The 15,379-nt window shown below is 37.7% G+C and overlaps 1 long non-coding RNA gene across 1 annotated transcript; it reads right to left on the bottom strand.

Moving 5' to 3' along the window:
* Window positions 1-7,177: 7,177 nt before the first annotated feature.
* On the bottom strand, window positions 7,178-12,608 carry LOC147755236 (uncharacterized). The gene is made up of 2 exons (XR_015329190.1): window positions 12,539-12,608; window positions 7,178-8,285 (listed from the first exon to the last, which is right to left on the bottom strand). It is a non-coding gene; the product is annotated as an uncharacterized LOC147755236 (long non-coding RNA).
* Window positions 12,609-15,379: the final 2,771 nt, after the last annotated feature.

Raw genomic sequence — 15,379 nt, 5'->3', positions numbered from 1 at the left:
AACTCGGCAGTATGGCAGGACCCGATCGTAGAGAACATCGGGCAGCTAAGTAGGCTGAAGTTGCCCTTCTTGAAACTTCCCATTGCGATTGTACCGCCCAGCATGAAATAGACTCGTGTACCACGCTAACGACACATTGATTCTCGCAGAAGGACTAACTAAAATAGGGGCAATCGTGGGAGGCAAATGTCTCCCGGTACAATTTGCAGAAAGCCTCGTAGGGGTGACAAATAAATATCATAATATTGTAAAATCGTCCATGAAACAGGGTCCGCTACAGTATGACGAACTCTATTCGCTAGAGTCTCTAGATCTGAAATGTGTACATATATATGAATATGATTATAAGTGGTAGGCGAAGTTGTTTAGAAAAACTTTCACGTTGGACGTTTCGGAAGACTTCATGATTTACAGCGTATCGAAGCTTTGATGCTACTAGCGACGATTGTACAAGGATTGTTTCCAGTAGCAGCAAAGGAAGTCATCTCAGATAGACAAAATATTCTTTTGATGACCCTCTGCTGTTTATACGCTGGTTGTATGCAATTTAAATAGCTCTACTGATAGCTGTATGTCATGCAATGTAAACGCTCCCCACAGACAACAGAAATGAACCATCTTATTTTTTGTCGGATATGTTTTTATCGTAATCGTAAATTTCGTTCATCCTACTGATATCTTCCGAGATGGTTTCGCGTCCGTTTGCTCTGCGTTGCCCTCGTTCTTGATTTTCAGTGTGGTTTCGATCATCTCTCCTGTTCTCTACTTGAAAGTTCGGTGGCCGTTACTAACTATACTATCTGATAGACTGCTGAGCTAGAACTTGCACTCTGTCTAGCAATTCGTTGTTTGATCTGGTTATTTTATTATGAATTCGGATTATCAAAGCGCCTTCGTCTCCGCTCGCTTCTCAATTACCTATGATCAACTTGGCATCACGCTAAAATTTTGATGACTACGGAAGTAATAATTCCTAATTTTTGCTAACTCCTAATGCGGTGTACCAAAACGAAGAGTGTGGAACAAGCTTCGCGGTCCAATAAATGACGTTTATCATTTAATGGCGGTTTTGACTAGGATTGCTTTGGCATTGTGTGGATAATTACGTTAAAAATTATAAATGAATTTTTTTAGTTTGAACAGAGGATTTCGTATCATTTTTGTTGAACATTTATTCTAAATATTTATATTGAAAAAATAGACGATTTTTCAATATGAATATTTAGAAACTGTTGAGCATATGTCAAAAAAACAGGGTTTGCGCGCCCAAACGAGCACTTAGTTTTTTGGACGAAAAAAACATCCCCCGAAACAGCACAGTTATTCAACTGGCTTAATCTCACGCGCAGCCAATTCCAGGATGATACTTTACGATGATATAGCTTAAAAAAAAAATGCTTAAAAACATCACTTTATGTAAATTCGGCAAACAGACACTCCGTGTTGATAATACACCGTCGTGTATTACTTCAGTGCGGCTTCCTCACGTATAAACACAAATATCTCCATAGGAGCACCATATTACAAAAAGAAGGAACAATAACGCTAGATAATACTACGAGCATATAATTGATTTATTTTAGGTGCGCTAATGTATTTTTATTATTATTAGCTGCGTTTTTAGTTTTTGTTATTTGCGAAAATGAAATAGTTGAAAGATAGCATGAACTCACCTCGGATATTGATCGTATCCTCGTCTAAATAACAACTTATTACAGAAATCAGCTAAAAAGGTAGCTGCGATAATAGAACTTCGTGTTATTAACTAGGTTCAGTTGGCCTTACTGTGATAGGATCGCACTCGGTTTTTCCATGTTCAAGTTTTCTGCACTGAGCGGCCACTTGGAACTTTCCAAAGTGCATTTCAAATGACAAGTAAAGACTGACCTATAATAGTACCCGTTTATTTCCCAGGAAACTCTTTAGGTTAAAACCAAATGAAATTGTATTCGGTGTGTAACTTGTAACGAGACTATCTTCAAACTATACATCGGTGCGTCATACACAAATATTTGGAACTACTTTTTTTTATCAACATATTATTCCATTACGGTTTCAGCTTATTTGTCAATGTTCACGTTGCGTATATGTTCCGCACTCGGTCTACATGTATGACACCGTATTTATATTAATTATACATTTCTATATTGTAGCGGTACTTCTATTTTAGTATCAACTCTCTGCAAAATTCAAGTTCAGTACTTCACGATTCATAATATACGACTTCATAATCGTATAACAGAGTTCTAGATAATAGATACACATCAGTCTAGCTAACTTAATAGTAAAGCGCTAATTAGAGCAGTCGCTGCACCTTTGCGCTAGCCCCATGAACAAAGATGAACTTTGCTCTTACGCGTGTAAATCTGTTGTTTGCAAGATTTAAGCACAGACCCACGTTTCATAGCATGTCTGCATAGTCAATAATGTAGTCATTACAATCTTTCATACATAAAAACGATATGGCTGAGAAGTTTAAGATCCATCATGAAAGGTTTAGACAACGCTCAATTATGAGCAATAAACCTGTACGCTGCTTAATTGAAACAGCCTTTCCTAACACGTCACGATACAGTCAACACGTTTATTAATAGGGACCAAGTAGGCCATCGACTGTGCCATTTGGAAAGCTTTCGTGATCAAACTGGGTAGAACAAAGCTATGAGACATCGAATATAGCGTGCGGCACTCGCCTAGTCTTCTCTCCTGTTTGAGGTAATTGCTAGACAATAGCACGATATAAGACCACATGGAATATCATCTGCATTTCAAGTTACCGATCGACTGAATGCCCGAACACAGACAGATACTCGGTAATGAAAGTGCGGTAGTGAGACTTGATCGGCAAATTCTAGATATATTGGCAGAATGGATACAACTTTCTTTTTGAGACAGCTGTTTCCCAAGTAATATGGACAGCGCTGAGGTCTCCGGGTTGCGAAGGCACTGATAGCGGTAACGCACTACCTCTTGCTAAAAAAAAGGGAGACCAATCACGTAACTTTCCAGTGGATGTGAATTCAGCTGTAGCAATAGACAATCGCATATGAATGTCAGTCCGGGCAACTTACGTCAGCACCGCAAGCAGGATGGATAGAAATAGATTAAGGTAGAACCTTTTTTCGCTACATGGGTCGCTAGCCCAAATGTACACAAGGCATTTAATTAGCATTCCTGCCGTTTCGACTTAGGTTGGTTATGTTCGACGTTAGGGATACAATAACGGTCATAAGATATCTTTTGGTAACAAGAGATATTCTTTTTCGTATACTATATTTAAGCGGCACAAACTGGATATCCATTGGCTAATGCCAGGCGCATTTTAAGTAATTCTTGGATGAAATGAATTATACATAACTTTAATTCATATTCACTGAAGCTATATTGTTGCTTCGTACTGTTTTGCTTCTGTCGCATCTACTTGATTATTTTGCGTTCCATCTTAAGGAGTTAATCACTTTTCTCAGAGTTAAATGCGGAACAACCGAAAACAACGATCGTTACTGAACAGCAATTTGGTAAAGACACCGATGAAATTTTTTCTACCTATGGAACACATGCGGGTTTCGAGTGGCACAGGCAGAGCTACTTCGAACTTCAGTGACAAGGACACGGACAGCAAACACTTCGGTTATAGCAGTAATCCATACATGGGCTCTCAATATTTCGACTCAATGCGTTTGAGTAATTTGTCCATTGTTGTCTCTTGCTTGGATCGCTGTAAATAACCTCGGTACAGTTGTACGTTCCAGGATACTGGCAGATACTAGATACGGAGATTTGGGTCTGGTTGTCATTACGAGGAGCCCCGGGTTTCGGTAGGATTCCCCATGAGATAAGGGTATTGTACACAGCTGTCGCTAACTCTAAAAGCCAGGCACGAATGAAGTCAAAATATTCTTTCTTTATCAACGGGGTGCTGCTAGGAAGCGTTGATAAACTATTTTCGACTGGCGCTCTAACGAGGCCCTGACTGGCTGGACTTACACTGTTATAAGTGCGTTGATAAATTAAGGGCACTGTGGGTAATTGAGGCCGTCGCATGAACGTGGCCGCGGTACCTGCTCCAACATGTCCGTATCGTGCATAGTTTAATATAGCATTTGGCTGATCGTACTGCTGCTTGTTCGTACCATTCGGATTATCGATGAGTACAGCTTGACTCATCCATGTGCCAGCAGACGGCAAATTTTCTTTATAGTTCGATATAACCTTATCCAGGTAGACTTGTGTCATATCATTTGCTTGTATTATATTGGTGATGTCATCGGCGGAGTAGACTTCCTTGAATATGATGCTTTGCACGTCTCGGAGTTTCTTCAAGCACTGCTCAAGCTGAGCTCGAAGGACTCCTGTGCTGACTGGCCCTGCTGACGTAGGTGTCGGCAACGGCCCGCCTGAAACGTTGATTTTGGCTCGAGCCATGAGTCTCTGAAGCCGATGTAAAAGCCTTTCGCTCGTGTCCTGGATTTCATCAAGATGTTCCTCCAAGGGCACCCAACCACTTTCTGATACTCCATGCTTTAAGCAGTTAGCAATTTTTGAGATTAGGATACTGCTCCATTGAAACACATCAAAACGAATCTCGTATTCCTCTCTTTGACCACTCAAATTAGGAAATCCAAATATGCTAGCGTCCTGAAACTCCTGGAATTCTTCGACGGCCCGAGGGTTTCCTTTTTGCCATCCTGGCCAATGACATCGTCGACAAAACATTTCCAGTCTTTTTGCTCTTTGTCCTTTCGCTTGCCCGGCCACTCCGGACTCGTTGTCTCAAAATGATAGGTTTCTAACGTCGTAGCGGTTGCCCAGCCATTGAAGGTCACAATAGAGGAAATAATTACGTGAGACTGGCTGGATGTCGATGGTCTCGCGATTTCATCTTACACTATTTTATGAGAGAAAGTCCAGGGGAATTTTGTGAACAGCATTTATGTGCGCCTCCTTAATTACTTCTAACTGGCCCCCAAAAAGAACTAAAAGTGAACGAGTCTTCTTAGTTCGCATACGTTAGCTAAAACACTGTCTCCGATATCCACCTTTTTCGCAGTAACGGATTGATGTGGCCAAGGTTGCCCACTCAAATCATTATGAAGACATCAATTAGAACCTTAGTTATGGAAAGTTAACTATAAGTAATAAAAAACAAAACAATCGGTTCTATTCTCTGCTGCCTAGTGCATCCCAATGTATTTTGCTTCGGCGTCCCGCATCCTGCTTCCTCATCAGAACGTTTGTTTACGCCCAGCTGCTTCCTTGGATGCTTCACCACTTTACTATTTAAGCATATCCATGCTATCGCTCGGCCTACGAAACTGTTAAATAAATAATTTTACTAGGGTTGGCCTGGCTAGCCAACTACAGGTGTATGTTGGCTTTATTTGTAGACTGATGGACATTTGTCAACGACCTTTATATCATTTTTCGTTATTTGATAACAGGGACCCTACAACATTTGCTGCCGACCATTTTACTATGTACTTAAACAGTTGCTCTCGATTTGTGGCATTTACTGGCACGCTCAAAGGAATAAATTTATATAAATATATGCGGTACGAATTTATTTATATGTTTACCAAGATGCAGCTTCTAGGAGACTAGTATCATTGTAAGTTAATCTCTTATGTAGTGGTTAATGAAAAGATAGCCAGAAGTAAAGGTTTTGGCCTTAGACAGAACGAAGTCCATTTGTCTGAGCTGCTGTTCACTTGCTAACGATCACCTTAATGAGGTTAGATATGAGTTTTCTCGGATTTGAAGACTCGCTGTGAATCTTGGGACAAATGCTTATTTCTCGCTAAAGATCAGCCTTCCGGTTCACTACTTAACGGCAAAACCGGACCTAAAACCCAAAACATGCATTTCGGCTGTCAGCTAGTGAAGAAAATTTACGGCGATACCTATCAAGATTCGACACATGCATAACTATTGTAAAACCATATGAAATGAGCTTTATCTTGTTATTATGAACAAGCATTTTTTTTAAAATCTAAAATAACTCTTTTCTGCAAAAGAGCGGGCGCAAATTAGAGGTTTAATGGAGTGCCAGATACGGCGTAATCTCGAGCAAGAATGTTTTCAAATATTGTAAACGTTTCGAGTTTGAGTGTACATACAGAGAGAAATAAAAGCTGCAGAAACGAACGATTTTGAGGACCTAAATTGTTTGACGCTACTATAATGAATGAAATTTTTGAGAAAAAAATTCAACGGATCATAAGTTGATTTGGTGCAAAATAGTCGTTACGTACCATTTAGGCGCCTTCCTATTAAGCATTGTGTGCGTATACAATAAATATTATTTCGATTGTGGTGAAGCTTTGGAATATGTAAATTGTAACACCGTAGAAAATTCCAGCTGCAGGTTGTGCGCCTAAAGAAATTCAATTCCACAGGCATAATTTTTTTAGACAAAGTTTTCAGTTTTCCAAAACGAGATAGTTTATTTCTCTACCTGGCTTGAATATCGCATTATCATAGAAGGTCACATGGAATAAAAGATTGCTGAATATTGCCTTTGACAGATTAATACCGATAGTGCAGCTCCTTGAACCACACTGCCGGACTAACTGCTGTCAAGCAAGTTTGATAAAATGCTGATTTTACAAATTTCCGTCTAAAAAGCCTTCACGTGTAACTTATAATCACTGAACAGCTGATTATTTTATGCTGCATGCCTCTTTCTAGCTATTTTTAATCTAGCTAGGGCTGTCGTTATAACAACTATAGTCAAATGTAACTGAGCAGCGTGTTAATTTATCGGTAACTCAGATACTTTGTTAGGGCCTGAGTTGAGATTTGAGTGTGGCGTTCCTGAGTGACAGACGCTTCTCTAGCCGTCCTGCCATCCGATCGTAGACTTCGACTGAGTGTATAGATACCTAATACTCAGATCATTATATATTCAAAAATGCTTGTTCAGTGATAGCACCTTCCACGTGGTTCCTTGTCTATAATCCTTAACAAAGGCCGTGAGGACCTTAACGCAGAATACAAACACTTTGTGAATAGACGCCAACCGGACGGCATGCTACAATCTGATATACCTGCCGAATGCAAAAAATGGCCATCAGGCCAATGGATTATATCAAACACGACATATATATATATAGCAAAGTCAATTAAATGCCATTTCGTATCATATGTATGCTTACTTACCTATATCAAAATACTTAAGTTAAAAATATTAGAGTTACTGGGACTTTTATTATTATTATTACAGCCATGCTTCTTTGTATGCATGGATGCATTCTTTGTACTAATAGGTTAGAAGCACTAAAATTAGCACGTCTATTTATAAGGTAATTCGTACGGTAAATGAACGTTCATTACATCCGATATTTAAGCCTAAGATGACCTGAACGATTTGTAACGTGAGCCATTTTTTGTCGGTGCGAATATAAACGCTCAGCATGCAAAGATTTGCAGAAAAATTCACAACTTACAAACAAATAGCTGATGGCCACTAGTTAAAGAATATGGTGCCAGTAGTTTTTATCTATGCATACATTTTGACAAAGAATATGAACTTAGCCTTCAAAAAGAACTAACGCAGAGCTTGTACGACGGATTTAGCTTAACGTTATAATACTGAAAACTACTTTTCTTGTCGCTCGTGGCTTATCTCTGTGTATGTATAAAGTTCAGCTAAAAGGTAGCTAACAAAGGAATTTAGTAGACGTTTTTAAAGGTCTGTTCTTGGATCGAAACAATCGAACTAGTTAAGTGCGGAAAATTGCACCAACTTCTCACCAGTCCAATATGTGGCTAACCTTAAAATGACGAATTTATTGAAAAAAAAACAATTGTTGCTCAGGAATTTATACTTAACCTAGTTCAACTAACATTAATACAAGAGAATTAATGCTCGTCATGCGGAATTTATATGGCACATCACCTTTGACTAATATTTATTTAACGCCCATTCAGAAGCGTCGTATAATTTACGATACATAGGAATGAAATGGCTTGATTTATCCGTTATACAAACAAAATTGGAAATTTCGCTAGAATTTATCGTTTTGTAAGTTGTACAGGCCCTAACCTAAACTAAAGTACGTAAAGCTTCTACACTGGCGCAGAAAGCTTGCCGCTTTTCCCCAACTGTGCGTGGGTTTCTCCCGCTGTGGCCGTGGACACAGACTTCATAACTGCTGTGTGCTAAGTTCCAGCAGCGCCGATGCACCTAACAGCTCGAATTTCCATTAACGTGATGACCATTTTAAGCGATAATGCTACCATCGCGTACGTCAGAAACCTCCTGACTCTGACTCTGAAATTTAACTCTACAAAAATCGTTTACTTTAAAGTTTATCTACAGAAAGCAGTTAGAAAAACATGTCTTTTTATCCTGGCTTGATCACCTTTATCTAATCAATATCAGCAACCTTTTTAGCGCGATTTAGAGTTCGTGCTAGGACGCTCCATCTTTTTGTCTTCAGTATCTTCAGTTTTTTCTAAGTGAACACTAAGGTCTTCTTACTAAAGCCGCTGCTTACTTCGGTCACAATTGGGTACGTGGTTATGATAAAAGGCTAACATATTCGTTGAGCATTACTTTTTGAAAAATACATTTTTAATGCTAGTGTGCTGCATGGTGTAATCAGTTTTTATCAAAGGTCCATATAGACTAGGCTAGTTGAACCAGAAGAGGTTCGAAAGCTGCCCTTGTATAATAGAATAAATACAAGCGTCGAAGTAGCATTTACCTAGTCTGCCAGAAGGTTTCTATACTCAAGTTAATTGAGCATTTGAGTTAATTGAGTTTAATCTATCCTGATCGAAATAATCGTAGTCGATTAGTAACGTATAGACAGTGAAGAGTTCATATTTCGGTCATTAGAAGAGCTGATTCAGCAAGATTTTTTAACATCTTCCAATTCGATGCTCTTATTGCTAATATTTGACTTTAAATTTCCTTGTAGCTTTAAGAAAATAAGTGCTTGTTTTCACAGAAAATTAAGCTTCGCTAGAGAGGTCATAGAGCGAAGGGCAAAGAACAAATGGAACTCTATGACAAGTTATTCATTCTTTGATCGAATAGCATTAACTGCTATAACGACCGCTAACATATCGAGAATCGCTTTGTTAAAGGCTCAACAGGTTGCGAGTAAAAAGAATTCACTGTAGAGAAATGTTCGTTTTCGTAAGCCAACTTCTTTGATCAACTGATTGCAAGAATCACCAAATACCTAATAATTAGACAAAATAAAGTAACCAATTTACACAGTGCTGACCACTCAGATCAAGATAATAATAATGTATTTTCAATAAAAATAATGGAATCTACGTATTAACACCAGGCAAAACTTGAGCGCGCCTAGAAACAAAAAAAAAACATCTATCAACGACATCATAAGAGAAACCACGAATTGTTCATGTAATAGAATTATACTATGAAATGCTGATTCACTGTTAGGTCATAGCCATTTGGCACAATGATGTTTTGATTGTGGTGGCGGCGGCGGCGGCGGCGGCGTCACAAAGAGCAGCGCCCCCTATACCTACACCTCCCAGCCGTCTTGATATACAGCGCTCCACGGAAACTAAATCTCTAATAGCGGATACTTAATTGTTTATAGGCAATACTATTGTGAATATTACTATTTACTTCGAACAAGTGGGCCCAATTTTGACCTATACTAAATGTGTTATGTAAGTAATCGACAGTAGGATTGGAGTGAATAGAACAAATATTCAATGAAGCGTTTGAAGATACGTTAAATCATAAGTTATGCAACGAACGCTACGTTGTGAGGTGGATATGAATAACGATGTTGAGAAAACGAGAGGAATCTCGTTTGGAAATAACGGGCTAAATAGATATTAAAAGAAAGAAGTCAGATATATTAGATTTATATAAAACAGCGCTTTTATAGGTTAACAGAAAAAAATTGACGGGGTTGGCTAATAACAATAATAAAATGACAGAATATTCGCCTATCGACTTCAACTTTTCTCTGTAACGACTTTTAAGCATTCTTGATTGATTGAATTTTTAACAGGCCACGCAAATGTCCTGTGGACACAATAATACATTACGACTTAACGTACTAACAAGCTCGTAAGTAATGAGTACGTCTTTTAGTTTTTTTTTTTATTCACTGCCCGTTCTCTGTAGGGCAATCGTACATATAACGTACGCTAAGGAGTCGAATAATTTTGAATGAGACATAAAAACATTAAAAAAAGACATAACAGGACTTAACCAATTGCATTTTTCATAATAGAAATCATTCCCATATGAGTAATTGAGCTAAGTCATTTGTGTTTGACTGAAGAGTTAATTGAAGTTAGAAAAACGAGCACAAGTTTGTGTTTAGCATCGGGACATTTAGCCAAATAATTAGACGGAAGTAGATAAAATTATTGATATTATAAATATTTACTGCTGCGGTTGATTCCGCTTTTTCTTTGGAAAATTGTATTAGCGCTTTCAAGCTGATATTTAGTGAGGGCGAGCTAAAAAGGCTTATACCTGTAAAATGTCTCAAAGCATGCTACGGGCAGGTGTCATTATCTATTTATCACTGAACACGTTATTTCGGCCACAGTAAGCTTAGCTGTGTACTATACATATTGTTACTTCATGGCCTAAAATATGCATGTTCTAGTTAAGAAAGAATAGGTATAGGCCTGGCCTAGTAAGGATTCTTAGCTGAGTATTGTTACGCAGATTTAACCACAACGATTACTGGTTGAATAACATTATAAAGGGAGATCTAAAAGTTGATAAAACAATTAACAGACCTAGAAGCAGAAAAATCGCTTTAATTTGTACAACAAAGCAATGAACCTGCGATTTCAAACCTTTGTCTTTGATTCATTTAGCTGGCATTATACACTTACAAGCATTATAGACATGAGGAAAATTATTTGTAGATATTTTGAAAAAACTCAGAATGATCAGAAAGCTCGGCGGATAGAGAAGCACATATGTACATGTAGGTGTGTTTGATTACTTTGTCCGTGTTTTGGACATTGTTAGCTCGCAGAATTCAGTAAACTTGACAACCTTTGAATCGATTTATACGAATCGTGCAATCCATATGGTCCCGATCTACATTTTATTCATATTTCCAATTATTTCAACAATAGTCTTCTATCAACAACACCAAAAGGCAGTCTTATTCTAAAATTATTATTTCGATGTCGGGATAGTTACTAATTATCGAAAGCACTGATCTACCGCTAAAACTAAATAAATTCGAGGCAGACGATACAGTCAGCCTAAAACGCTCGCCGCGCACTGTTATCAAATTGTGTTGTCTTTCTAGTTAGCTGATCAAATAACGACATAGGCAATCCAACACACTGAACAATCTATCACCATTAAACGAAAACTAAAGTTACCTGAATTATAATGAAGTGCTGGAAGAGTTTCACAGAGCAGACAAGTACTTAGATAGATGCAATTAGCTTGGCCTAACATTTTAATGTAATTGGTAACTACTTCGCCGATGTCACTAACGTCCTGTTTACCCGCAAAAAATGTAACAATTTTCACGCTTACAAAAGCTGCACAAACTGTAATAGCTGAAATTTATATGCATAACTCTTTTAGTGACAGACACTTTTTGATCATTTTCCAAATGCAGGTACATCTTTTTTTATGGGCTTGCATGCCTCGTAAAATGCTCCTCCGGAACTCGAACGCATAAAACCGGGTCTTTGTACACAGTTACAAAAAGCTTTTAATATTTATGTTTCAATTCTGGTTTATAAATTGGTTTATAAATATTATGTGGAATGAAAACATCAACTAACCTAACAACTGTTCGATTTCGCTTAATCTAAAATATAGGTGACTTATATAAAAGGTTTTTATGAGCGAAATCTCACTACCCCTGTACCTGCATGTCCAACATACTGCGCTGGAGACAACATCCCAATAGAGTACATCAACAGCCAGCTCGGTGTAAAAAGATATCAGTGCTCAGCTATTTCTTTGAAGTGAGAATAAAAAAATTTGGTTCGTCTAAAATAGTAAGATGGATATGGATATAATCTTCTTTATTCACACAGATTGTATAATATATGCTATTGGCGGTACTTGAAGCAGTGATTCCCGTCTTCTTTTCAATCAGAGGCTTAGTTTCCCCACGCATTATGAATGTGTATCTCTTACACAATCGTTTCTAGAGTTCAAATCCACTAATGTTATTCATAGAAGTAACCACTAGCCTATAGTGACTATTTGGAATTTTTGCGCATTTTGCAGGCATCATATTTTTGTGACTCTATTGGCCTAATACGTGACCATTCCCCATGCAGGTCACACATTTGCTAAGAAATCACCCAGCAATTTTTTTCCGCCTCTAATTTAAGGCCGATCCAACAATCTTTACCGATTTGATGTACGCAACTGTTAATATAATATAGTTTAACTAATAACACATCCTCAGGACGCAATTCTATCTCAAGGTCGTAGGCTTAATAAAACCATGTTAACCTCAACTAGGATATAGTCTCTTCGCGGTAGCAACTTGGAACCTTTAGCTATAACTAAGTAATGATTGTTTAAAGGGTAGACACTTACTGGTAGATTAGCTGGTACAATTAATGCTGAGTGGAACGATTATCAACTACAAAATCACAGTGCCGGCGACCTGTGGAAAAAAAACACCAGTTTTTTTTTACGATAAAACACACTTTTGTGTTTTATCGTAAAATCCTTAGGATCTACATATATACTTCTAACTGTAAATTAAGCTATTTGCTTATTCCTTCCCTGATCTTTTCGGAACAGTTCGTTTGAATGGCAGTAAAGTCAATCGATTATAAACACAAGAAAAAGACATCTAGAACACGCTTCTTTTTTTTTTCTCAAATTTCAGTCAAAAGAATATTTAAAACAAAAACTAAAAAGCAGTTTTAAAGCTTTATAAAAGCATCTGCGCAAATTAAACATTGTTCTAGAATCTCATCCCTTTTCTCAACTGAGTTCCAAAAGACGACACGTTACGTAGCTAGAACAAAAAAGCGCATCTATTTATCTATATACATTTTTAGTATAATTTTCGTATGCTTAGCTAGAATCATAAGTATTTTACAAACGAAAATAGAGACATGGGCAAGAAACGGAAGAAAACTTCAAGGGATTAATAATGCTATTGATGCTACTAAGACAAAGGCAGGTAGTTTCGTCAAATATGGGGCCGCATTGTTCGGCTATTTAAGTTAACGAAAACCACAATAAAACACCTAACAAAGGGGTGAGTCTGGGTCTTGAGAGCGCAAAGCGACAGGTTTATGGGTGGCAAATTATCGGAAGTTCAATTGTGAATGCCCTGAGAATTGCAGGATTGTTAACGAAAAGGATGTACACCTCACACTGCGCAATGTTCTCACGAGAAGTAATTGTCACTCACAGTCAGATCTTGATTAAATGTGAGAGTCCTGCAGGATAATTCTGCTGCTTGTCTTTCCGTCAAATTGAAAGAATGTTTTTTTTTCTTTGGGTTTTTCTAATGCATCTTAATATAGATAATAGGATATTTATGTAGTCTGAAAGGAAGCCCTGAGATTTGTTTTTTAGCAGGAGCGCTATTAGGAGTACAGTCAGATGCTTCTGTCGAGTCTCCCAAATGCTCAAATTTTACTATAACTACCAGTAATAGTTTTTTTCAGTGTAAAATAATTTGGCCTAAGCTTCCAAGATATTTACGGTACTTCTATTCATCATTGTTTAAGCAATACTTGAAGCAGTTGCTTTTGAAATTCCGATAGCTTGTATAACAACCCTTTAATTTCCAAACCAAAGCTGGCCCATTTCCTCGTTGGTTTGTCCAAGTGCTCAGTTTCTCAATAGTTACCGTATGGCAATACTTACTTAATTACGTACTTAGATATGGTAGATGAATGAATATCCGCTAATTACGATGATGACTCGCTTTCAAGTGAAAGTTCGAAACGGACATCGGGCGCTTTGAAGTAAGTTTTATTTAGGTTGCCTGTCTTCAATATAGCCTCTTTTTGGACGGACGAACAATTTTAACAGGTCAGCAGTACTATTTATTAATAAACAAATTATATATTTTTTCTCTATTCTTCTATTTCTTATCACTAGGCGAAATTATCTGGAACAGCAGGATGAGTAAATGATTTCGGAATTTCACCGTATATTTAATAAAAGCTAAATAATATATCTATTAACCTTAATAAACAAGCCAATTATTCCGGTTATGTTAGATTGGGAAAAAATATCTGCGGTTCTTTCAGATGTATATCGTTTCTGATACGCATACTTCGTTTAAGGATAACATGACGTTGAGCTGAAAACAGTGATTATGCTCAGTTTGCTGCCAATTATAGGGCAGATACTGTTTTTCTTTTTAAGAGGAGCGTACCGGAAGATTTTGCTGGAAATATCGACGTTAAATAAAGCAGTTTTTTTTACGTATACTGCTATTTCATCTTAAGAATCGTATTCAATCAAACGCAATATATATAATAAAAACCTCTCGTTATGTATAACTGTAACTGCATCTAAACTAGCAGCTCTCTTTTGTTTACATCTTTTACCGTAACACTGTTTTCAGCCATGCTGCGCCGTCCTCGCGAGGCTACGCCTTCTACAATAGCCAACATCGTCTGCAACGCCTCCCAACTAGCCACCTTTCTGACAACCGCACGCCATTGCTATGGTCGTCGTAATAGCCCGTATTAACCTATGTCTTTTTCTGGACGCTTTACGAGTGATCAAACGGCTACAACCGCTGAGACGAAACACAATTTGAAGTGGAAGCTGTTTTCAAGGGCAGATGGATATAGACTTTTATATGTATAAAGCGTTTATATAATAACTCCCTTGTGTTTATTAAGCACACGGTGATGGTTGGAAATTAACTCGGGTATATGATGGTTCAACTATTTTTATTGGAACTTTAACTAGACGGTTACATTACATCAAACGGTTTCTATTACTCGCTAAAATAATTTTAGTATTACTTAATGTGTGCATATGGTCGCGCCCAGACCTCAGCAATACATTCGCATTTAAAACGAAGTCATAATCAGCTTCATGATAACACGCCCCGCTAAAACTAATTATAATAATCCACTAACCCTACTACAGTTAACGGCTAACTACAATATATTCTGCCTCAAGCATTTTATGTACAAAGTTGGGCCACTTTCATCTAGGAGTCATGATATTATCTAAAAATTGAGTAGAAATCCTTCCCGTTGATGATCGGCCTCGGATCGGATCGGTGATACATCAATGAGAATTTATTAAATATATAAAATACCCGTAAAGAGTAAATGATTGCATCAGTCCAGTGCGAAAAGTTTCACTTGCCACTATTACTGCCTACCATACACTTGCCGCTTTGCGTATAATTTTTTTTTTGACTCTTTTGCTTATTACTTTTTCAAA

The sequence above is a fragment of the Varroa destructor genome, unplaced genomic scaffold, assembly GCF_002443255.2.
Source record: "Varroa destructor unplaced genomic scaffold, Vdes_3.0 BEIS01000005.1, whole genome shotgun sequence".
In the NCBI taxonomy this organism is placed as follows: domain Eukaryota; kingdom Metazoa; phylum Arthropoda; class Arachnida; order Mesostigmata; family Varroidae; genus Varroa; species Varroa destructor.
The sequence above is the reverse complement of the archived record's forward strand: the minus strand, read 5'-3'. Positions and strand labels throughout refer to the sequence as shown.